Source organism: Balaenoptera ricei, chromosome 10 (genome assembly GCF_028023285.1).
Source record: "Balaenoptera ricei isolate mBalRic1 chromosome 10, mBalRic1.hap2, whole genome shotgun sequence".
In the NCBI taxonomy this organism is placed as follows: domain Eukaryota; kingdom Metazoa; phylum Chordata; class Mammalia; order Artiodactyla; family Balaenopteridae; genus Balaenoptera; species Balaenoptera ricei.
Window position 1 is genome coordinate 81,610,844 of NC_082648.1, and position 25,787 is coordinate 81,636,630.

Sequence of the window (25,787 nt, forward strand, 5' to 3'; positions counted from 1 at the left end):
AGGAGGTGCTAATTCCTATATGATGAATGAATGAATGAATCAGTGAATGAGTGGGTTTCGGTCATGAGAGGTTTTCTGAACCACCTCCCACCTCAGGCCTACCATTTTCAATACAGGAATGTAAGTGTCTCTCCCAAAATCACACGACAGGGTTGGAATGAGAGTCTATGCTGTTAAATCATGGTTCTCTCCACCAAACCATGCTGCTTCCAATTTATCTGTTTAGGGCAGGTTTCTTGGCTTAACCTACCATTTTAGTTTGGTAAATCCTCAAGGTCAGGCACAGTGTCTACTTTGTACCATGCATATTGGGAGTGTGTGGAGCCTGCAGAGAGGTTCACCCTGGGGCTTGGAAGTGAGTTTTCTCTCAGAAAATTAAACCAAAAAGGTTAAATCCACATGTGATGGGAAAAACACCGGACGTCTTCAGGTCCCCTGGAACAGTTACTTTGCTGGACTTTAACGTCCAAAGAAAGGATGTGTGGACAGAATAGGGTGTAGATGGGAATGGAGCACAAGGAGAAAGGCCATCTTTGGCTTGACTGTCCAGCAGAATGTAGCGTGGAGAAATGAATGTGAGGAGTGGGCGCTTTGTGATTTCCAGAGATGACCCCCCATGATAAGAAATTCACCTCATGTGCTTTCATTGTTGACCACCAAGCAACAAATTCTCAAATGTTGATTTGGCTTCCTGGTTATGTACGGGGGTGGGTGGTCCTCTGGGCAGTAGAGGCAAGCATTTCAGTCACTTTGAGAAAGGAATGTTCTCCATTATATGCAAATTCACTTGTAGATGTTTCAAGAAGACTGTGTTACCAAGAATCTGGTCTTCCCTGTGGGTGGGGCCTCTCAAAGTTGGGAAAGGCATAGACCACTGCTGTTTGTTGAGGTTCTGGGTATATTAAAAACTGAACAAATGCTAAAAGAAGGGTATAAAACTTGTGGTATATTGTAATATTTTACATTTTAATTGTTAACATACAAAACAATGTGATATTATTGTGCCAGTGACAATATAATTAAGGACCTACAAAAATATTAGTTCTTAGTGCACTTTAAGCAGTGGGTGTTGGATGGGATGTACGGTTAAGGATATGTGATGAACGCCTTCTACTTTCAACTTTATCAGGCTGGCTCTGTACCTGCAAGAATAAGATCATTTGGCAACAATGTCAGAGCTAAATATGAGGCCTCGTGTGGTGAGGCCGAGCTCAGAGGTGTAGGTCCACTTTCTGAACTTGTCAGCTCAGGCTAAGACCATCACCAAGGTGATGCTATCCACAGACCACCAGCCAAGCCAGCCTTCCCGTGGTGACATCTGGATCTTGTCCTGTGCCCCCCCCTTAACATATCACACGTCCCACCATGGTAAGTACAGTTGTCCATTGGCATTTGTGTAGTACTTACATATAACCTATGCACATCCTCCCATATTTTTTTTTTTTTTTAAGAATTTCACTTATTTATTTATTTATTTTTGGCTGTGTTGGGTCTTCGTTTCTGTGTGAGGGCTTTCTCTCATTGCGGCAAGCGGGGGCCACTCTTCATCGCGGTGTGCGGGCCTCTCACTATCACGGCCTCTCTTGTTGCGGAGCACAGGCTCCAGACGCACAGGCTCAGTAGTTGTGGCGCACGGGCTTAGTTGCTCCGTGGCATGGGGGATCTTCCCAGACCAGGGCTCGAACCCGTGTCCCCTGCACTGGCAGGCAGATTCTCAACCACTGCGCCACCAGGGAAGCCCCCCATATGTTTTTTTTAAATCAGTTTCTGAAATTGACTTATTGATCGATTGATTGATTTACTTATTTATTAATTGAAGTATAGTTGATTTACAATGTGGTATTAGTTTCAGGTGTACAGTAAAATGATTCAGATATATATATATATATGTACATTCTTTTTCAGATTCTTTTCCATTATAGATTATTACAAGATATTGAATATAGTTCCCTGTGCTATACAGTAGGCCCTTGTTGTTTATCTATTTTATATATAGTAGTGTCTATCTGTTAATCCTAAACTCCTAATTTATCCCTCACTCCCTTTCCCCTTTGGTAACCATAAGTTTGTTTTCTATGTCTGAGAGTCTGTTTCTGTTTTGTAAGTTCATTTGTATTATTTTTTAGATTCCACATATAAGTGGTATCATATGATATTTGTCTTTCTGTCTGACTTACTTCACTTAGTATGATAATCTCTAGATCCATACATGTCACTGCAAATGGCATTATTTCATTCTTTTTTATGGCTGACTGATGATATTCCATTGTATCTTCCATATATTTTAAATCATCTCTAGATTACTTATAATACTACTACAATGTAAATGCTATGTAAGTAGTGGTAAATACTATGTAAATAGTTGCTGGGTGCACAGCAAATTCAAGTTTTGCTTTTTTGAACTTTCTGGAATTTTTTCCCCCAAATATTTTCAATCTGTGTCTGGTTGAATCTGCAGATGCAGAACCCACAGATACTGAGGGCCAACTGTACAGCAGCCGGCTACAGACACAGTGAAGGTTCCTCAAGAAATACGTTGGCTGATGGGCTGATAAATCAAGACAGTGATAAACAAAGCTAAGACATTCAAAAGTATCTTGTAAATATTGCATTTGGGGAAGATAGCTTCGTGACAGAGGTGGGAATGTGCTTGGTGGGACGGCAGACAATGCGAAAGTGTAGGGGGATGTTTAGAAGGACACTGACTCATACATACACAGACAAATACTCTCCCTTTTATATGAAGCCACTTCTCCTACTCGACCTCATCTGGCTTCTGTGATCCCGCTGTCATATGGTCTGCCCCACCACTACCCAACAGTTTTCAGCAATCTGTGCCTCTCAAACCATTCATGGATCATGAAGTCAAATTGGTGGGCTGCAACCGACATTTTCTAAGCAAATAAAACAGGATAGAAAATATCAAAATACATCACACATAGTAAACATTAAAAAAAACCCAACAAACTATTGTTTTGTGAAGGCTGTTTCAATTCTTTACATGTGTGTATAGGGCTTAGATGTAAACTGCATTTCCTCCTGTGGGTAGGAGTTAAAGTTTTCAATCCGCTGCTCTAGGGGGCAAATTAAAACACCCCAGCCTTCCACTGAGCAGATTCTGTAACCGGGGGCTTCTTAGGCAGAACTGCTGTGAATAAGTACCATGGAAGGTGAGTTAATGCTGAGAACCATCCAGGACCTTCATAGCATGTCAGGGTCTCAGACATGCTCTGGTCCAATGCCCTCAGTTTACAGTTTGACGAGGGAAGACGCTGAGTCTAAGAAAGGCCGTAGGACAAATCAGCGGTAGCACTTGCACTCCCAGCAGTTTCCCTGCCTCTCCATCCTGGGTTTCTTCTCTTTACTTTGTGTGGTCCTCTATTATAACTCAGCAAAGAATACCAGAAAGGATTTGGGTTGTGGTCAGAAAACCTGGGCTTTAGTCCCAACCCCATCATTTACTGTGTGATCTTGAACACACAAATTAACATTTCTACTACTCAGTAGTATCAAATGTAAAACAGGATTCATACTATTAGAGGCCAATTGAGTTCATCTATTTAACGACACTTTTTACACTGTGAGGCATTATACACATAATTTTCTAGTAATTATTTTTTCTCCTTGAGTATCTATGATATTTATCCAAGAAATGTGTATTGCTGTGGAGATGAAGGGGGGAATGAATGTAATATTACCAAGTCTCACCCCCTCTTAAGAGTATCCACTGACACTTTCTGGGGAGAAGACGCTTCTCCCATTCATTTCACCCCAGCATCTGCTTCTGTCCTCAGAGCCCTCACAGGAGTCTACAGAAATCCTAGTTAATTTAAAGCTAGTTCAATAACACACCATTGCCCCAGCTTCCTTTACCTCCAAACCACGGTGCCTGGTTCCTGACAGCAGCCTGTAGATGGCGTTTCTCTTCTCCTCCATCCTGGGTTACATCTGTAGTCTCATCAGCCTGTGGGTACACATGAGGCACTATGACCATGGACACCCCACTAATGACATTGTTGAACTTCTACATGCTGATGGGGGTACTCAGTACTGCACCTCCACTCCCCCGAAACCCAGTCTTCTCTGGTTATTTCTCAGAATTCCAACTGCGGTGTCTTACACGAGCTGGCTGGGTAAACCCCCAGCCCACTAAATTACTCCTCTCTTTCCTGTCCAGTTTCAGAAACAACTGAGAGAGAAAGCAGGTGCCAGGCTGGTGGAGATCAAAATAATCGTCTTATTACTGATAACAGCTAGATCGGAGGATGATCCTCCCATCTACAGGCACAGTGAGCTGGCTGTCATTTCGCCCCCGGATTAAACTTACCTACCCGGGCCAAGCTAGAAACCTGCAGGCACCCTCAGCATGGAGAACAGAGACCGTGTGTTCTTGGGACAAGCGGGTTCCAAAAGAGGGGGCAGGTGGGAGCTGAGCCAAGTGTTGCAGTTTCTATTCCTAAACTTGCCAGTCAGAGAACTTCCCTCTCCCTTTCCTACTGGAGATCCTTCCAGACAGAAACATGAAGGCTTATTCCCTCTTGTTCTTTGTTCTCTGGCTTCCTTGTTCAGGGGCTTCCTCATGACTACAAGGAATGTCAAGTTGCATGCCCTCTAATCTCGGTGCTGGACCCCAGGCAGAAGGTGTGCCTGGGTTCAGAATACCCCTAAATTTCGCAGGAAACAACTTCATTTGTTTTGATTTTGCGTCAAAATCCCCCCCTTGGCTCCAGCCTCCCCAAACAAAGCCTGTCCCCTTATGCAAATAGACCCTTGAGAAGGAATTGAATTATTATGCTTGTGCCTGGGAGCTTCTACTCCCTCTGAAGACCCCTGTGCTACCATCATCTCTGGTAAGCCTGGTCATCGCCCCAGGCCTTCCTTTGCTGCTCTCAAAGCACTATTCTCATTTGAGTTTCAGGATTTTTCAAAGGTGATAATCAGCCTCCAATTTATTAGATTTTTCCACCATTAAGGAGTTGGTCTTGAAATCCCCCGAACCACCCCTTGCCCATCTTTGCCATTAAAGCACAGCATGACCTCCTGCCCATGGGGCATTGCCTGGGTTTCTGTGACTCTGATGCTGTGGGAAAAGAAAGACTGCAGTTTCCTTCAAAGTCTTGCCCAACACCTTCTAGGATCAAAACAAGAGATGAAGTGCCCTGTTTTCTTGATCTACACATTTAAAATCCAAAGCAGCTGTTTACACAGGAACTCTGGGCATCACTGAAAGAAAAAAGGCCCAAGACCATTTGTACCTTTCTGGACAAGTCAGATTCCTATTATGTAGGAAATGATTTTGACCAGTAGCTGGTCAGGACAGTTTCTCAGTTGTATTCATCCTGGAAATAACACCAGTGACTCACAGTTTTTGGAGTTGTGACACCCTATCACTGTGTTTTAATCTCCTTTCCTTTGTAATGCTACAATGTGGATTTGGGGATACAAAGTGTGAGAATACAAAGTATTAATAAATTTCAATCAATTGTGAATTTAAAAAATCTAAGGCTTGGAATCAGTGTTAATTCCTTCCAAATGTCATCAGTTATTCTCCCTCCTAGTGATTGTTCACATGCCTCAGTACTGTACAATATCATTTACAAAACTTCATGGCGTATCACTCCTTTTAGGTTGGCCAAAAAGTTCCTTTGGTTTTTAAGTAAAAATAAAAGACACATTTTTCATTTTCACCAAGAACTTTATTGAACAACATATTCACCCTTTTGTTCCACTACCTTCTGCCATTTGTCAGGAACTTCATAATTCCATCTTCCCAAAACTTTTTATCTTTTTGAGCAAAGAAATGTTCCAGGTGCCTTTTATAGTCTTCCAGGGAATTGAAATTTTTTCCATTAAGAGAATTTTGTAAAGACCAAAATAAATGGAAATCCGAAGGTGCAATGTCTAGTGAATATGGCTGATGAATCAGAACTTCCCAGTCAAGCTGTAACAGTTTTTGCCTGGTCATCAAAGAAACATGCGGTCTTGCGTTACCCTGATGGAAGATTATGCGTTTTCTATTGACTAATTCTGGACGCTTTTCGTCAAGTTCTTCTTTCAGTTGGTCTAATTAGGAGCAGTACTTGTTGGAATTAATCGTTTGGTTTTCTGGAAGGAGCTCATAATAGAGGACTCCCTTCCAATCCCACCACATACACAACATCACCTTCTTTGGATGAAGACCGGCGTTTGGTGTGGTTGGTGGCAGTTCATTTCGCTTGCCCCGTGATCTCTTCCATTCCACATTATTGTACAGTATCCACTTTTCATTGCCTGTCACAATTTGTTTTAAAAATGGAACGTTTTCATTACTTTTAAGCAGAGAATTGCATGGGGAAATATGTTCAAGAAGTTTTTTTTTTCTTAACTTATGTGGAACCCAAACATCAAAGCGATTCACGTAACCAAGCTGGTGCAAATGATTTTCAACACTTGATTTGGACATTTTGAGTATGTTGGCTATCTCCCAAGTGGTATAACGTTGACTGTTCTCAATTAATGTCTTGATTTGATCGCTATCAACTTCAACTGCTCTACCCGACTGTGGAGCATCGTCCAGTGAGAAATCTCCAGCACGAAACTTCACAGACCACTTTTGACGCGTTCGATCAGTCATAACACCTTCTCCATATGCTGCACGTATCTTTCTTTGCGTTTCAGTTGTGTTTTTACCTTTCTTGAAATAATAAAGCATAATATGCCGAAAATGTTGCTTTATTTTCTGCCATCTTAAAATGGCTACACAAAAATTCACCAATTTTGCTAAGTTTTTTTTTAAATGCACACTGATATGACAGCTGTCACAATACAATCTAACAAAATTTTTCCAATTAAGTTAAAGGCAACTAAGTGCTACTAGAGCCATCTTAAAGAAAAAACCAAACGAACTTTTTGGCCAACCCAATATTACTGATGAATTGATTGATTAAAAAAAATTTGTTAGCACTTTTTTTGTAGGCATTTGGGATAATGCTAAGTGGTAAGGTTCAAACCCTGTGTGGTGGGGATGCAGGAGAAATGGGCCATGGACTTCATCTGGTGGATCTTGGAAGACTTCTTGGATGAGGTGGGGTTTGAGCTTAGTCTAAAGGGTGAGTAAGACATTTACAAGGGTTTCATAAGGAGAGAGGTCATCTGGGTGGAGCATTGGAGATACAGAGATTCTTGGACTCAACCTCAGAATCTCAGGGGTGAGGCCCTGGTACGTATGGTTCTGAGATGTAACCAGGGCTGGGAACTCAGGTTTATTCAGAGACCAGAGAAAAGTCTGAAAGGCTGTCTCCGGGGCTAGGAGAGTCCAAGCCAGCTATTCTCCACCTCAGAAGAAGATCGAATAAGAGGAATTAAATGAAGCACAACAACTTGGTTTCCTCTGAAGATGAAGTTCCTGGATGTGAAGTTTGTTAAAGACACTAAGATTTTTACCCCATATGGCAAGGAAAGGCCTTCTTCGGAATCAGAAAGAAAATGCAGTTAAAACCAAACCAAAAAATGGGGCAAAATCTCATTTGTCTCAAATGGCCTATGCCAGGGGTTGACAAACTTTTTCTGTAAAGAATCAGAAAGTAAATATTTTCAGCTTTATAGACCATAACAGTCTTTGTCACAACTATTCAACTCTGCCACTGTAGCACAAAAGCCGTGTTGGGTAACGCGTAAGTGAGTGAGTGTGGCTCCGTTCCAGCAAAGCTTTATTTATGGACACTGAAATTTGAATTTCATATAATTTTTACATGTTACGAAATATTATTCTTCCTTTGATTTGTTTTCAACTGCTTAAACATGTAAATTCTTATTGTTTACTAGAGCCAGGAGATAGAAACAACCCAAATGTCCATCAACCGATGAATAGTTTAAAAAAAAAATGTGGTGTATTTACACAATGGAATATTATTCAGCCTTGAAAAGGAAGGAACTCCTGTCACATGATGCACCATGGATGAACTTTTGACATTATGCTAAGTGAAATAAACCAGTCACAAAAAAGATAAATACTGTATATAATCCCACTTATATGAGGTACCTAAAGTAGTCAAATTCATAGAAACAGAAAGTAGAATCGTGGTTGCCAGGGGCTGGGGTAAGAGAGAATGGAGCATTGTGTTTAATGGGTAGAGAGTTTCAGTTTTGAAACTTTTGAAAAGATTCTACAGATCAGTAGCACCACAATGTGACTATACTTAACACCCTACTGTACTGAACACTTAAAAACAATTAAGATGGTAAATTTTATGTTATGATTTTTACCACAATTAAACATTTTTTTAAAAAGAAAAAAGTTAATTCTTACCTTGAAAGTCATAGAAATGTGCAGTGGGCCTGTAGTTTGCCAACCTCTGGCCTATCAATGGCCAGTCTGAGGGCAAAAAAGATGGTCCAAATCAATGCTTCTCGAATGTCCCCACTGAAAGATCTCTAACAATGCAAAAGGGAGAATGCAGACTCCCAGTGGGGTCTTCCTGCAAGTCTATAAAATTATTTAAAATACTCTTTCAAATGAGGTTCATGAAATTTTTTGAATCCTAGTCCATAACACATGTTGTTTTAATGTAAAATTGGCATTCACTGTAAAAATCAGTAAAAACTGATGTTCATGCAGGCTCAGAGAGGGTGAGTGACTTAGTCAAGGTCACAGAGCTAGAACAAGTCAGTATGGGACTGGATCCCAAAATTCCTGATTCCAAATGTATACTTGCCACCTGAGTGGGCTGCCCTCCCATCAGGCTTTGGCTGTCTATTCCCAACTCCTACCCGCATCCCCCTCAACGCTGAGGCAGTCTCCAAAGTACTGAGGCAAACCGCTTTTGAGTTTCTACCAAAATTCATCAATTCATAAGTTTAATACCATCGATTCATACGTTTCATATATTATTTGTTCTGCTATGTTCTAGAATATTTTAGTTTGATATATTCTAAAACTCATTTTTTTTCTGTCCTATCTAATTATACTTCCTTATCCATCTGTATTTTTTTAAACCATCCACAGCATCCCATTCTGTTATACATTATGGAATGTTAAATTATGAGGGAACAAAGAGATTTGTTGTCTTTGTATACCCAACATCCATTTTCTCTTATGGTAGATTATATTATTTGTTCAGAATTCTCCCTTTTTCCCTCCTTTTCCTTCTCCCTGTCCCATTGACTTTAGACTTGGCCATATGACTTGCTTTCTTCACTGGGTTGTGAGTTAACATGAGGGTGTGCTAGTCCTAAGTAGAGGTTTTAAGAGGCCTCCATGTGTCTCCACTCACTTCTCTTGAGCTCCTGCCCTTCCAGAAAGCCACATGTCCAATATTGGGCCCATTCCTTCAGTGTGGGTCCAAGAATTAGAAAAACATGTGAAGCAAACATGAACCCAGCCAACCAAGACCCATTTGTTGTTTAAGCAAGTCAGTGAGTGTTGAGGTTGTTTGTTACACAGTATTATACTAGCAAAAGCTGACTAATACACTCCTTCTTTTGGAACCAGGGTTTTGATTTTCTTCAGGAGACTCAGCCCCCACCTCCACTCTTCATCTGTAGGGTTTATCTGAGCTGATCCTCCTCCATCCTGCCCAAGCACCCTCCAACACATCACACTGACTAACTCCAATCTCTGGTAAGATGTCTGCTGTTCTTATCAAAGCTGAGAGAGCCTCATTCTCTCTTGGCTGGCAGAAATGAATGACCCTGTCACCTGCTATAAAGGATTCCTGAAGAAATTTCACTCATAACCCATATAATCCTAACTCCTATCTGTTTTATAACAGAAGCATAAAAATAGTGTGGATCATACAATACTAAATGCCACATCTCTTGGCTACTTTTTGATAGTGAGAAGGAAAGCACAAAAAACAAATAGCAGACGTTATGAACTGAATGTTAATGTCTCCACTAAATTCATGTTAAAACCCTAACCCCCAATGGGATGGTATTAAGAAGCTGGGCCTTTGGGAGATAATTAGGTTTAGTTGAGGTCCTGAGGGTGGAGCTCCCATGATGGGATTAGTGCCCTTTATGAAAAGAGACACCAAAGAGTTTGCTTCCTCTCTCTCTTTCTCCTTCCACATGTGTGTATGGAGGAAAGGCCATGTGGGGACACAGCAAGAGGCAGCCCTTTACAAGCCAGGAAGAGGGACCTCACCAAGAACCAAATCTGCTGGCACCTTTATCTTAGACTTCCCAGCCTCCAGAACTGTGAGAAATAAATGTCTGTTGTTTAAGCCACCCAATCTAAGGCATTTATTATAGCAGCCTGAGCAAAGACAGCAGAAGCTGTCTTATGCAAGGTACAGAAGCTGCAGACACCTACAAGTAAAATTTATTCCCCATGCCTTGGGGAAGAGCAGTGTCAGCTCTGAGTTATTCATTCTAACAAAGAGCTTGGCGTAGTGGTATGGACAACCTAAAACACCAGGAAAACTTAAGGAGGTCTTCATTTGGTCTGGGAAACGCCAAGGCTGCCCATGAGTGTTTCAGGGGTGCCTTAGACAAAGAGGCATTTCTTCAAAACAATTAAAGCCTGATGAAAACATGTACACCTTTTCTCTCTTACATATTAGGATTCAACAAAGATTTGTTGTGAAGATGTACAATAAAAATCATGAAAGTCACTGGTTTAAGATATGCTTGGCTTTGGTATACACTTTTTAGATAAAGCAACACAGTGTTCTGAAATGTATGTGTGAGATATTTTCTCCCTGAGAAGGAAAATAAAATAAGTTTACATTCTCCCAGTCCACAGCTGGATCATACAGGGACACGGTGAGCTCTGCTGAGTGACAGCAGAAGCCCACTAGGGATTAAAACAATAATCCCTAAAGTGTAAAATTAGCTGTGGAAAATCAAGGGTTGATAAACAGCCCTCTTCCCCATATCTTCTCCTTCTTCTCTACTCCCCTACCTTTCCCCCAGCCCCCCACACCTCATGTTTTCCCACCCTTCTTAGAGGTCTGGTGGGCCTTGTCCCACTTCTCAGTGAACTATCCATGCCAGCCCCAAAGCAAATGCTGCCAGCTGACTGTCCTATGAGTCAGGTGCCCTGACCTGGTACTAACTAGAGTAAAATACAACCCTGCCCTTAGAAGCCCACAGTTAGTAATAGTGAGAGATTCGTAAACAAATAATCAGAAAGGTTGCAGAAATAAGAAACAAATAAGCAAGTGGAAGAGCTCTCAGAATGCCATCCTTTGGAAAGCACTCAGGCCCCTGGCTCCCAGGGAAGCTGACTTAATTGGTTTGGGTTGTGTATAGAGATCAATTGATTTCAAAACACTCCCCAGGTGATTCTAACTTTAGCCAGGGCTGAGAACCACCCCAGACGTATTGAATCAGGAACACTGGCGGTGAGGTTAAAACCTGTGTTTTAACAAGCCCCCCACGTGATGCTGGTGCACGCTCAAGTTTGGGAGCCGCTGGTCTGCGCTGCTAAGGGGTGGAGGCATGGGAATGGAGGGGTCCAAAAGGGGAGCAGTTGGGGCTGGCGCACAGGGCTGGGATGAGGGAGTCTTCCACCGGCACCCTCCTCCCTCCTCTAAGCCTCAGGGCAGTGGACAAGCTCTCCCGTCCGAGCCTGGCCTGAGCCCTTCGGGGTGGGCGGTCCTTGAGGGATAGTGTGGTGTGGAGTCCGGTTTTGAGACCACGGAGCCTCCCTCGGAAGCCTCAGTCACTCGGCTCCGTGGCCGCTGCTCATTTCGCTCCAGAGTCCCTTAGCAGGCAGGAAAGGTTGGGCCTGTGACGGGCCATAGAGAACGGCCAGAAAGGGCTCTTCCTGGAGAATCCTGGCTTCCAGTTTACGGCTTCTCATCCTTTTCCCCAAAGTGGGCCCCCTACTCTGAGCGCTGGCTTTTTTTTTTTTTTTTTTTTAAATCCCAGACAGGAACTGTGTCCATCCCCTGACAAAACCCGTGCCTCCTTTTCTGCACATGCAACATCTTCTCATCCTAAGCAATCACGCCCCCACCCACGAGCAAAGCAGCCCTTAGCCCAGAGCACCCGGACCCCACTCCCGATGCCCCCTGGCCCTACAACTCTTCCATCCCAGCTGACAGAAAACAGCGAGTCCAGCGGCCTCCCCACTTCGGGCCTCCCCGCCCAGACCGACCGACCGGGCAGGGCAAGACCCCACTGCTGGGCCCAGCGCGGTTCCCAGCACAGGGACCCCTGGGGGGAGAAGAGGGATCCCCCGTCTCGCCACAACCCAAGCTCAGCCCCTCGGCGCGCCGGGGGCGGCTTCTCTGCGTTTCTGGCCGAGCTGCCCGCCCCCCCGTGGGGAGGGGCTGCGGCCACGCGGAGTCGCCCGGGGTCCGGAGGCTCCTCCCCGGGGGTGGCCGAGCAGGAAGCGGGGAGCGCGGCGGGCGGGGGCGCGGTGCGGGGCCCCAGGCGGCGGAGTATGCGCGGGCCTCGGCGGCCAGCCCCGGCGCACAGCCGCGGCCGGGGCGCGCGGCGCGGGGCGGAAAAGCCTGTTTACACAGACTGCACACCGCCTGGGGAATAATGCAGTAAAGGAAGTGAGCCGGCTCGGCCTGACTGCTCCAACTTCCTGCTCTCACACACACCAGAGGAAAAAAAAAAAAAAAAAAAAGAGGAGCGAGAGAAAGAAAAAAAAAGGGGGAAAAATCAGGATCTCATTACAAGAGCAACAGACCGTCTGCAGACGCCTGTCAGCATGGAAAGTCGGGGACTTTCGCCCGGTTCCTCCTAGAAATTCCCCCGAAGAAGGATCTTGAAAACTCCCCCGCATCTGGGTATGTAGTAGGGTCCGTGCCTGTTGCTCGGTCAGTTGCAAAGTTTCGTGGGGCTTGGTTTTTTCTTTCTTTCTTCTCTCTGGCTTGGTGGGGGTGGGGCGGGTGGGCACCGCGTCGGAGGCTGCAGGCCCGGGGCTGGGGGCGGCCGCGGGGAGTGGGCGCAGCTGGGATGCTCCTGCGCCGGGTCCGCGCGCCGGCCCGGGGGCTACGGCCACCCGGCGATGGCACACCCCGCCCTGGGCTGCGCTGCGAGCCCGGAGGAGGGGGCGCGCGGGGGAGCGGGGGGCGGTGAGACTTGGGGTCCCCCTGGGAGGAACGGTGACTGGAGCGGGCTGCGTGCCTGGAGGCTGGACCACCGCTGACCTAGCCGGGGCTGGGGCTCTCCTCGGGGTGGCAGTGGGCACCGACGCTCGGATTCAGGGAGAGGACAGGGCTGGAGAGGGAAGCGGAGGGCGTAGGGAGCCAAGCCGCGGGGCTGGGGGCCGCGTCCCCTCTCGCTCGGCAGGTGACCCCCCGCCCGGGTCCCCGCCCCAGGCGCACGCCCAGCCGGACCTTTAAAAGCCGGTGGAGTCATTACTGGGCATGGTTTTGGAGTAGGACCGGTTAGGAGATGGTCCTGGAGCCCCCAGCACTTTGGGATGGGGCTCTTCAGCTTGCATCTGAATGTTGGCCTGTAATGCTTCCGTAACTTGTTGGGGGAGGAATTACAATTTTGGAGGGCTAAAAAAAAAAAAAAAAAAAAAAATTAGAGGTCTCGGTTTTGTTACGTTTTCTGAACCGAATCGTCCTAAGGACAAGCTGCAGTTAGGCGGCGGATGGAGGTGGGAGAAAGAAATGTTATTTCAGAAACTGCAAAAGGGGCTTTTTAGAAGGAAAAAAAAAAATGAGTGTCGGGAGAGTTTCTGGCTTGTCTGGAAACGGCAAGACTAATTGCCATGCGCTTCCGCTTTGAAACTGGCAGCAGACAGCATCTTGAAAATGACTCACTAGAGGAGCTCACAAAGAAACTGTGGTTTGCTCCTTCTCAGGTTTATGTATTTGTGCCTTTTACAGTTTCCTTTGTAGTGTTCGAGGGGTCACCCGCCCCTTCCCCGCCGGCCCCCTCCCACCCTCCCGCTTTTGGAAGTCCCTGGCGGGTCTTTAACTCCCCCCAGCACCCCAGCCGGGAGGCGGGGGGACGCTGGGGGAGGCAGAGTTGTTTTTGGAGTTGGCTGGGGAGAGGGTTAAAGGGATTCTGCTGCTGCAGGGGGAAAAAGTTCCCTGAATTTTCCACTGGCTGCTGCAGGAAGAGAGAGCCCCTGTAGTCATTGCTAAGTAATGTCTGCACACACACCAACTAATCTCATTAGGAGTTTCCGCTGCTCGGCACAGGAGGGGTTTTGTGCAGCCACTGTCAGCCGGGGGAGCCCTGCGCTGGAGAGGGAGACAAGTTACGGCTTTATTTACTTAGAGGGGCAGCCGCCCAACGAACCTTTTCAGGGCATCTTGAAAACTTTGAAGTCATTTTGGCCATTTTGGATTTCGAACTTACAGGTTTTTCTCTCCCAGGTGTGTGTGTGTGTGGGTGTTTTCTATTGCCCAAGCACCTCAAACCCACCCATCCTCTCGCGTCTGTGCTTCACTCCTGGCGGGGGAGGGCGGAGGTGACGAGAAACCAAGCATGTTCCGGGCATCTATTAATGAGCTCAAATTGATTTCTGAGCCTTACTGCCAAACAAAATACCCTCCAATCTCTCTCCCTTTTCTTCTGTCTCTCTGTGACACACACTTATTTGGGAAATGTCAATTATGAGTTTCAATTTATGGGGATTATAAAATTACAAATTGTGTTAGGAGGGCACGTGGGTCAGACAGTTAAGAAGACTGTCCCTAAGTGTTTTTGGAGTTTCCAGTAATGATCCTGCCTGCAAAAACCCCTGATGGTCATTCTATGCCAAATATAGCAAAGGCCTTCTGGCCTTTTTTTAAAAAAAACCTTTAAATGTTGGAAATGTGTAGAGTTACTAAAAAGGGTAAAGAATTTTAAGGAACCTGATTGGAACTGTGGGGCTCCTTTATTGACAAGGACACGCTGCTCTCTTGAGGGTTTTTTAAGGTGTCCGTGTTTCTTTTCTGGTGGCAAAGCATGTCCTAAAAACAACCCTAACAGCCCGAGCAAGGTGTGAGTCAGTGGACATGAGTACAGGATGTCCCTAACACCGCGCCTGGCACAGAGTAGATGCTCAGTAAACTGTTGCATTGAAAGCTGTGAGTAGGATAACAGAACTTATATTAAGTAGATAAGGAAAAAAGCTTTCCAAAGCCAACGTCACTTTGCATGACCATTCCTTAAGGATGAAGGTTGTTAAGTATTCTTTCAAGACTATATTTCCTTCAAAATAAAAAGGGGATAATTATAGTTCTTCATTCTGATAATTTATTATTTGGAATGAATAATGTTCGTTTATATTAATAGTTCTCAACTGGGAGTTATTTTGCTGCCCAAGGGACTTTTGGCAGTATCTGGAGACATTTTGGTTGTTATAATCAGAGGGGGTTCTACTGGCATCTAGTGAGTAGAGGTCAGGGATGCTGCTAAACATCCAATTATGCCCACAAAGAATTTTCTAGCCCAAAATGTCAGGAGTACCCGGATTGAGAAACTCTTGTTTACATTAATGATGATGATAACTTTTATATGCATTCATTCAAGGAATAGGACATTTAAACGTCATCACTGGCACTTTTCTGCCATGTGAATAAGACAGTATGCATGAATTTTCTCTCTTTTTGGTCAGTAATATGTGTGGAATGACATGTAAATAATGACAGTGTGATGGTGTACCTTTGTGAGCTGAATTAGACCATCTCTGAACCTCACTCACTTGGTACTAATGCTTTTTAGACCAGAAAGGCAATAGCCCAGATGGGGGAGAGCAGCCCCATTTGAATTTTGAAGTTTGCTAAACATTTATTAAAGCCCTCCTCTTTTTCTTATTTAAAAAAATTTTATTAATTCAAACCTGGTAATGTACAGTAACAGTAACTCTGAGATCATATAGTGAAATTTATATTTGTAATAACTCTTTAGAACTTTTCCTGAAATCGGTTTTAAAGGGCTTCCAGGCAGTGCGTATAAATTAAAATATTCCTTTCTTAGCTGTCAGGTATCGGATTTTGTGCGTCCTGTGCTACCCAATTATGTATCTGTAGGATTCAAAAAACCAATATGGTTGCAAAACATTACCTAAGACAAAACAAACCCAAAACACTTTAAAAAAATTATCTAAGGATGTGACTTCCTGGAGTAAAGTCTTTTTTCCCTGATGGTGAATTATTGCTTACTAATTAACGGCTTTACTCCCTTCCAGTCCCAGGGAATGATTCAGCCATCTTCATGTTTCCTAGACCTGGGGTTCCTCATTAAACTTTGGACAGAGAACCCATTTCTTTCATTCTGGCTGTGACCTGGCTGTAGGCAGCTGGCTTCTGCCCCTAAGGGCCGGTACCTGCACATATAGATGAGTGGTCCTGGTCATTTGTATGAAGGACTCCACTCATGGCAAATTTTTCTGTATGTTTAAGGCAAGAGTATTTTATGTTTTATTATTTATCCATAATTACCCTTTGCCTTCGTAGATTGATGACATATTTGAGATTATATTAGTATAGCAATATTTTCTAAAGGTTCGTTGTTTTTTTCTGTTATAAAAAATATTAATATGAATTATCTTAGGAAGATGCAGAAAACCACAAAGAAAAAAAAAATAAACATCTCCCATAATCCCTCTGTTAACATTTTGGTGTATATTTTTCTGGTCTTTTAAAATACATATACACACAGCCGCACATGCACACACATAAAATTTTTAATTGGAGTCACACTATACTTTCTGTTTTGTAGCTTATTTTCAGTTAATGTATCATGTAACACAGTTTAATAACTGGTACTAAGACCAAAATTACCACACATAGAGCTCGTATTTATTGATCTAATAAATGTGTTGACTCAACAGTGTATTGACATAATTTCTACATGAACTTGTTCAGTGTTTTTGTCTCTGTGGCTCCAAGTAATGTTCTAAGAATGCTGCCCTCTTGAAAGACTGAATTCATATGTGCTGTGCAGTTTGGGATTTTGATGAGTTTCTCTATGATTTAAGGATGAGTCATGATCTGCAGTAGAATATCAAGATGTAGTAAAAGGAAGTCCAGGGTGCGACACATCAAAATAGAATGTTCAGTGATGAAAACAGAGAAACTAGGTTAGACCAAAAATACACCTTGAACTTCTCTAACTATAAAGGAGGGAGCTTGAACTTCTCTAACTATAAAGGAGGGAGGAAGGTGCCTCTTGCACACTTGGTGACTCTTAATTATTACTGTTTCATTTTATATCAGTAAAGTTTCCAAACTTTGATATTGGTGTTTTAAGTAGATTTTCAGTTCAAGAGTACTATTGCCCATGGCCAGTTTGAACTGAGATCATGTAGCTTTTTGGTTGAAACCATGTCAGTGAGAACATGAAAACTCCAGTTTTGCCACTTATAGTAGAGCCCCAGTAAATTGAATTATCAGAGTGTGCATGTGCGCACACTGTTTTTGTTTTATTTTTTATTAAGGTATAGTTGATTTACAATATCGTGCTAATTTCAGGTATACAGCTCAGTGATTCAGTTACACGTATATATATATATATACCTATATATATTCTTTTTCAGATTCTTTTCCCTTATAGGTTATTACAAAATGTTGAATATAGTTCCCTGTGCTATACAGTGGGTCCTTGTTGGTTATCTATTTATATATAGTAGCATGTATATGTTAATCCCAACCTTCTAATTTGTCCCTTCCCACCCCCCTTTCCCCTTTGGTAACCATAAGTTTGTTTTCTATGTCTGGGGTGCGCTGTTAACAAATCTTAAGGGCATTCAGTCTTTTAAGTAGAAATTTGACTCCCCATTATCCCTACCCACAACCAAAATGAAAATGGCCTTTCATCCATTACTGGAAACTTACATATATGTCAGCAGTTTAAAAGTAAACTTTGAATTGATCATTTCAGTAAGTTGTAATTTGGTTGATTTGCCACTAGGAATTACTCATTGACCACTTTATGTGTTTTAATTTACAGTTGCTGGAAAGTAATTATTAAATTAGGAATTAAATGGGATTATTTTATAATTGGCTGTGAGAGTTATTTGCATATTTTTAAAGAAATTAAGATGATGGTTATACTAATATATTCTGATCTGAATTGGACTAAAATGAATTTACTCACATACATGCTTTAAAAAGAAGTTCTAAAGCACACAGTATCCTAAGTCTTTTTAAAGCTACCATATCTAAGAACAATTCCTAATGTTCCAGGTATAAATATGGGAGTGATGGGGTAGGTATAAAACACATGTATCCAATACCTTCTCTTACACTATTTGGTGAGGTTAGGGGTCATTTACTCCAAACAATAGAATGAATCTGAGACTCTTGGTGTCTTTTACTTTCTTTCGCTGTTGTATAACTTATGTACATGAAACTGCACAGATCTTAAACGTTATTGTATACACCTATGTAATCCCCACCCCCTACCTCTAAGTAGAGAATATTTCCATCACCCCAAAACATTCCCTGGCTATTTTTAATTGTATTATGGCAATTTCATGACTCTACCATGTTATTATACCCCAGAGCACCTGGATAATATACTGCAGTATTTTTACTTAATCTACTTGGTTAAAAATAAATCAGCAGAATGTGTGGATTTCCTCATCATCCAATAAGAGGAAAAATCCCTTCTACAGTACTTAATATCACTTACGCCAACCAAAAGTAATATGTATGCTGCGGGGAAAACGTAGATTCCCTTAAAACCAATTGTGTTTAGAGGATATCACTTAATCTCCCTGGACCTCAGTTTCCCTGGCTGGAGGGCAGAGTGGCTGGAGTAGAGAGGTAGGGACGATCCCTTGCATCCCAAAGTCCTATTCTTCTGTGCTCTTTTTTAGAATAAAGAACTTGAATTCTTCTAGGAGTTGTGAAAGTGTAAAGTGAATGTTTGCTGTCATCCCCAAAAAGCTGACTTTGAGACATATACAGCAATTTTTAAAAACTGTTTTGTGTTGAAATAAGGGATTCCCCTTAAGTTTCCCCTTCAATCCCATGTCGGCCCCTTATTGAATAAGGAACACCTGAGGGAAGGTCAGTATTAGCTGCTGTCCTTCCTTTCCTCCTCTTTTTGTGGTTTGTGACAGGCACCACTCATTTCTAAAGACTCACGACCGCCTCATTCTTGGGGACACCAGTGACTTGTCTCCAGGTTGGGTGCTGAGTAGGCCCCAAGATTTTGATCACCAGGTCAGGTCCCTACTCTATCCTCCTGATAGTCTTTGAAAATGCTGTCCATCTTCCACTGCTGGATCTGAGGGGTCCACATTTCCCCTCACCCCCTCCCTCTGGTCCCGCAGGCTAAAGCAATCCTTCAAGCTAAAGCAATCCTTCAAACACAGATCCGACCTTTTCGCTCCTCTGCTTACAATCTCCCAGTGGCTTCAGCTGGGATAGAGACCAAAAATCTTTAATGTAAGCAGCATGCTGTGATTTAGGCCAACTACACTGGCCTTTCCTCAATTCCTCAAATGTGTAACGTGCCCCCTGGCCACTGGGCTCTTCTAAATGCTCTTCTCTCTTCTGGGAATCCCCTCCTGGTCCTCCGCTACCATCGATTTCTCTCACTCCACTTTCGAGCCAGTGTGTAGTCATCTGTCAGGTCTCAGCTCAACCATCTCTTGCCTGGGGAAGCCTTTGCTGGTCCTCCAGACTAGATCTCCCCAGTCATCCATCCCTGGCCTTCGGAGTCCTTGCCACAGGCTTTATTTACAGGTTTCCTTGTTACCTGAATTCTCCCTCTGCAGATTCTTACTATCTAAGCACAGGTACCAAACAGTTTCAGATATATATTTCTGGAGATAGGGCTGGTGTTTCTCATTATTCATTAATATTCCTTATCCAGAACTCAGGAACCAAGTAGATTTGATAGCAGGCTACCCTTTGCTATCTAAAGTCACTGTCCAAACCCTGGAATTCATTAGATTCGGAAACTGAGGGATATCTGTGCGTGTATGTATCAAGATGTGTTTCACATCTGTCTTGCCCATCAGTCTGTAAGCTCCCTCTGGGCTTCATCTGCTATTCTCATCCTTGTGTTTATCCCAGCCCTTTGTACAATACCTGGCATTCGTTGAGTTAAAAGCAATCTGAAGGGGGAAAACTTTGTCACCGTAGCTCCTCTCCCCGCATTTTGCCAGTGGACTTGATAAAGCACTTTATTGCTATGCCTAAATCCAACTCTTTCCTAGACAGTCAATTATTTGAATTAATAAGAGGCGTATCTCTTGGTTAAACCAAAGAGACAGCCAAGAAGATCCTGTGTAGAGGGTATATCATTTTCCAGAATTTTTGTCCAGATTTATAGGAAAAGTGAATGTACAGAGATCAGGTGTGTTAACATCTGAGAGGGCAAACTTTAGCCCTATTGCTGATATCAGTGTTATACTCAGAATGGTTGGTTAACAGTTAGGTAATTTATAGGATAGTACAGCTTGAAAGAATCTCAATGTAAAGTTCTTTCCATGTTAAAATTAATCGTTCTACAGCAAGCGTCATAGTCCTTTATCAAGACTTCAGTTGACCAAATTTTCATAGCTCCCTTGGACTGAGTTCTGTAATATTCACTGTTGAAATTGCTTCCTCACTTATACTAAAACCTGTGTGTGTAGCTTTTGTCCATAACCTTTTATAATTAATAAATGACATTTCTGATCAAGTTTTAAAATAATGACACTGCCTGTGTGATGATGGAAGGATGAATGATTAAATACCTAAATTGTTTTTGGTCGAGGGCTAGATCTGCTGTTAATTTCACCTGGGTTTTGCCAAGGAGTGGTTTGTTGATAGTCAAACCTTGATTAACCATAATGTGTAATTAAGCAGATTTTTTTTCTCCCTGCACTTAATTGTCAGAAGAGAGATTAAGACAACCACCACCACCACAACAGAATAAGCCCCAGAATTTATTCCAGGATGTGCTCCTGGGTAACTACAGGGTCTGTCTGTAGGAATTAACTGCAGGGATTCTTACGTTGTCTATACCTGTAAGTCCTCATCATATTCAGAATGGTGATACTGGGGCCCAGAATGATCAGAACGCTCTATTAGCTCTGTTAGGCAAGGGGAAGGGCTGTAGATGTGAGAACAATTTCCTAACACTAGTAGTTAAGAAGAATACATCTCTGGTTAATACTCAGTGAACTGGAAATGTAAGTTCCCCACTATCCCCTTACTGGAGTTTGGAAGGTTTGCATTTAGAGGCTAAAATATAAGCCATTGGTTGTTGGAGATAAGCATTGGCAGATGAGAGTGTGTGTGTGTGTGTGTGTGTGTAGTTGGGTGTGCCTCCACAGATGTAGCTACAAGAGCAATGCATGAGTCTACGAGAATGGGACAGTACGTGATCTCAGTGTTTGCTCCTTCTCTGTGGAGTCGGCCTTCTCATGTAGGATTCAAGCCCCACTTCTGTACAGAGGATTAGAGCATAAGGCAATGTTCGCTAAAGCTCTCCATCCCAAAGACTCGTTATTTCATTGTGAGAACTCAAGACAGAACTTGGATTTTTGTGATAGTTTTCAGGAGAGGAGAAAGCTCGGATGCCTCATAATTTCAGCAAGCCCCATACAGAACACACAGGAAGGGACCAAACCATTTGATATTATTTGAAGACTGTATGTGGAGGCGGCTCCTTCATCTTCTTGTATGGTCTTGCGTTTTGAAAGCCTCTGGAATCTAGAATTCATGAGTGTTGTGGGGAAGTTATTTTCGCTAATGTTCAAGCTCCAGACACTGATCATTTAGACCAGAGGGGGTTGGGTAGTAGAGCATGGCTGGGTTGTGTTTTTTTTTTTTCTTTTTAAAAACATTTTAGAACAAACATCTCCAAATTCTCCAAGTGACATTCTGAGACAGGGTTGGAACTGATTAAACCCCAGGCAGAGAGAGAGATGCTGTCACATCCGTGCTGAGCCTATAGAGGAGGGCAGAATGCCTGTTGATGGGCCCACTTCACCTCTGATAGTCGAGGCAAAACCAGAAGCATCGCCCAGCCAGCCACTCAGCATTCCTAACTTTGCTTCATTCACTTCTTTAGGCTCTTTAGCCCTAATTCTCAATTCTGCATTTATGACCTTGAGTACTTTTGAAGAGAGTTAACAATTTTTCAATGTACATTTTTTTTAAATGAACTCTTCTCCTGTTTTACTGTTTATTTTATTTATTTATTTTTTGGCCACACCGTGCAGCATGTGGGATCTTAGTTCCCCGACCAGGGATTGAACCCGTGCCCCGCTACATTGGGAGCGTGGAGTCTTAACCACTGGACCACCAGGGAAGTCCCCAACAATTTCTTAAAGTGAATTACTTTCATCACCAAAGTATATGCTGTTAAAAGATGTCTTGAATCAAACAAAATGACCCAAGAGTACTTGGGCTCTCAAAAGCTCCGTGTCTCACTCTCAAGAGCATTGCCCTGCTTTGATTTAAATCAGCGCTGAACCACAAGAACGGCATCTTCCTCTAGGCTTTGCCACATCCTTTGTTTTTGTTTTGTTTTTTTTTAACCTAAATATTAAGACCTACCAACTTGTCTTTAGGAAAGTAGAAACTTTAAGACCTTGATGTAGAAGATCGTACATGTACCAGATGATTAAAATGTACAGAAAGGGTGATTTTCTTTAGCAAAGGGGAAAGATCATCTAAAGCGGAAGCTGGCATTTGTTTTGTACAGTTAATATTTTCACGTGGAACAATTACTGGAAGAGTAAGCAGAGGAACAAGTCGTATGTGACATTTAAAGAAAGGGCTAAAGCCGACTTAGTGGATGGCAGATTCCCGAATGGGAATTAAGGGCTGTGAGGAGGCTTTAGGTACATATCTGATGTTGGATGCTGATGCCACCAACAGCCATTCTTTTCCGTGGGATGCTTTTGTTGACTTCTTGAAGGAAATATGTGTGCACAACATCAACCTGACACGAAAGAATGAACTCTCGGTCTTCCGCTTGATGACAGTTTCAATGTTATTTTGTTCACGTATTCATTGCAGTTTGGGGGTTAATCAACAGGTTTTAAGTATAATGTATTGGAGGAGATTATTTAGTTTTGAAATCACTCACTGTCTATTTTTGCAACAGTTTTTTTTTTTTTTTTTACAAATAATTGTACTCAACAGAAAAACCAAGATATTTTAAATGTGTTCCACTTACTGTAGTTTGTCTACAAGTCAGGCTAGATTTTAAATAGACATTCTGTGAAAAACAAGATGCCTTTTGCTTGCTATTTTAACTTAACGCCATTGTAGTTTTGCTTCATGTTAAAAAGAACTTTATTAGCAGTTATTTAAATTTGGAAGAAACTGCATTTTGGCACCGTACTTGTTATATGTAGCTAAACTTGATGCCTGTACAAAAATGTGGGAGAGAAATATGTATATGGAGACAGTAAAGCTATAAAAGAGAGAGTCTACCTTCATGACTTTAGATGCAGCTAAAATCCCCCACAGATGTCCACCACATGAGCAGGTGATGATATTTTGAAGGCTGCAGAGTCACTGTTTTTTATAGATCCCTTCCAATGTGAATATATTATCATACCAGATTTATGTATAAATGTTGAGGCCTATAATTTGCATTTTCTAAACCATGCAAGAGTTTTGCCGAGAAGAGCACTGAAGAAAAGCGGTGGTGCTAAAGTGACCGTAGGATCTGGAAGAGTGTAGTTCTTTGCTTAGGTAACCACCCCTGGAAGGCAGCTCTTAGTGCTTCTCCAAAATCCCTAAAGAAGATGTCACACAAATACCAGTAACTCGTAACATTTTTGCAACAGTACTATATATAGTGGGGCCCGAAGACTAGCTAATGTCAATATTTTCCAAATCTTGACATTTCCAGAAACCAGCACATGTTGTGAAATGTTACACTTCAGAAAAAGGGGGAAAAAGGGTTTATAATACTATTAGCCATTTGCAAACTATCAGTTCAAATATGCTATATTGTAACATTTTAACACAGATCATATATTTCTAAACAATATCAAGATCGGCTAACTAGTATCATTTTCTATTTTTAAAAGACATGTAAAAAAAAAAAAAAAAAAGACATGTAAAATGGTTTCGGTAGACTTATTCCAGGAAGAGGGAAAGATAACTTTCCCAGGAGTGCTGATGTTAGGGACCATCTTCTTTAGTGACTTAAGCATCCAGACGTGATTGAAGAAATGATACTTTATTATTTTAAACTCTGTAGAGAAGACAAGAGAGTTCTCAGTTCCTCCGGGAAGTCCACAGCTCTCTCCCTCTCCTGGCCGCTGCCAGGGCTCTCTGGGAAGGAAAGCTGGAAGGAGAGGGTCTGGGATTCCTGTTGCTCCAATCCCATTCCCAAGATCAGTAGCCTGATGTGTCATGCGTGTGTGAGAAGCAGCCGCTGGTGAAGAGACATGTTCTGATGAGGGCATAAGTGAAGTAGAGACAGACTGAAACGAGCTGTGGGAGGCTTTGGTCGGACAGGGGGGCAGAAGCAATGATCCCCATGGAGAGAGCTTGGTGGGGGGGCGGGACCAGAGATAAGGGCCACAGGGGGAGGAAAGACTCTGAGCCTTTCCCTCGGGGGGACTGAGGGAGGTAGAAGTGCCTGCAGATGTTGGAGGTGGCTCAGACCAGGTGCATTCAGACCAGGGAAAGGGGAAGATGCACAGATCTTACCTTTCTGCCAGGAAATGCCCGACGCTGCAGCTGGACTGGATCGCCGAGTGCAGCTGTGCAGATTTCCCGGTCCCCACGGTCCCCTGGGGATCCTTCTGAGAGGAAGGGATGGTGTCTCGGGCCACACCTGACCCCACCCGGGACTCCTTCCTCCCTGGCCCAGTGTGTGTGCACACGTGTGAGAGAGACAAGGCAGATGTGATGTTGACGATCATTTGTGTGGTTGGCATTTAAGGAACGGCACCGAGGAAAAAGGGCACTATTGTTAAGCAAAACATATTGCTGGTTGCCATTGATGGAAAAAGCGCACTGTCCAGATTTTTAATTAGCAGAGCCTAGGACATGAATTTTCTTTTATTCAACATGTTTTATCTTGCTTTTTTTTTTTTTTTCTAATGTTTCCACTGGGTGGTGCTGCAGGAATTCCTACCTTTTGCCTTGGATCTACCCTTCCCAGAAAGACGCCTCTAAAGCATAATAGGAGGAAGTCCTGATTTAGAAAGATTTTACAGTTTCAACACAATAGAAGAGTTTGGAGGATGCTCTGGCAGGAAATGCTTCAGTTTCTGGATGTGGAAAAACTACCATCATTTTGTGTCATGCAAAAGTGTTCTTACCACACTGGGTATATACTTGTGGCCTTCACCAGCTTATTATTTAGCACAGAAAAGGTTTCAAGTTTATCTGAAAGGTTATGGTTTCATTCTAGTAGAAGTGGCATGGAAGATTTCCTTTATTTTCGATTTTCGTAAAACTAAACAAAGTAAGCAAATAAACATTTTCTGACGTGAAGGCAACCACAGATTTAAAAAATCTCTCTGTGAAGGCTTTATTTGAAGCTGAAGGCATTATTCCATTTTTATTTTAAAGATCACTTACACGATGTATTGATCAAAAGGATATCTTAGATTTTTACTCTTGAAATACTCTTAATTGTAAAAAGTCTTTTAGTTTGCTGACCTTCATGTATGGAGGGGGATAGGGTTGGCCTTGCTTAAGAAGTTGAAACAGAGAAGTTAACATCCCTGCCTGAGGTCACGCAACTCTTTAAGGTCATGGCTACGATGAGAATTTATATGTTCTGACTTACAACGTTTCCCCTCGCACACAGGATTGAATTTTATTAATATCAACAGTACAAAAATTTAGGTAAAAGATTTTCCATTCAAAGGCCTATGAAATATAAGAATCAGGGGTAGTGTGTGTGGGGAAATACCCACTGGAAATTAGGGAGCTCATTAAATTGAAGCTCAAATTCAAGAACAGTTAGCAAGATCT

The 25,787-nt window shown here is 42.8% G+C and overlaps 1 protein-coding gene across 1 annotated transcript in view; it reads left to right on the forward strand.

Annotated features, from left to right (window-relative positions):
* Positions 1-12,365: 12,365 nt before the first annotated feature.
* ELK3 (ETS transcription factor ELK3) overlaps positions 12,366-25,787 on the forward strand; it is a 68,705-nt gene continuing 55,283 nt past the window's right edge. The window contains exon 1 of the mRNA XM_059936707.1: positions 12,366-12,725. The gene's annotated coding sequence lies outside the window, so the exon portion shown is untranslated. The remainder of the gene's footprint in view (positions 12,726-25,787) is intronic.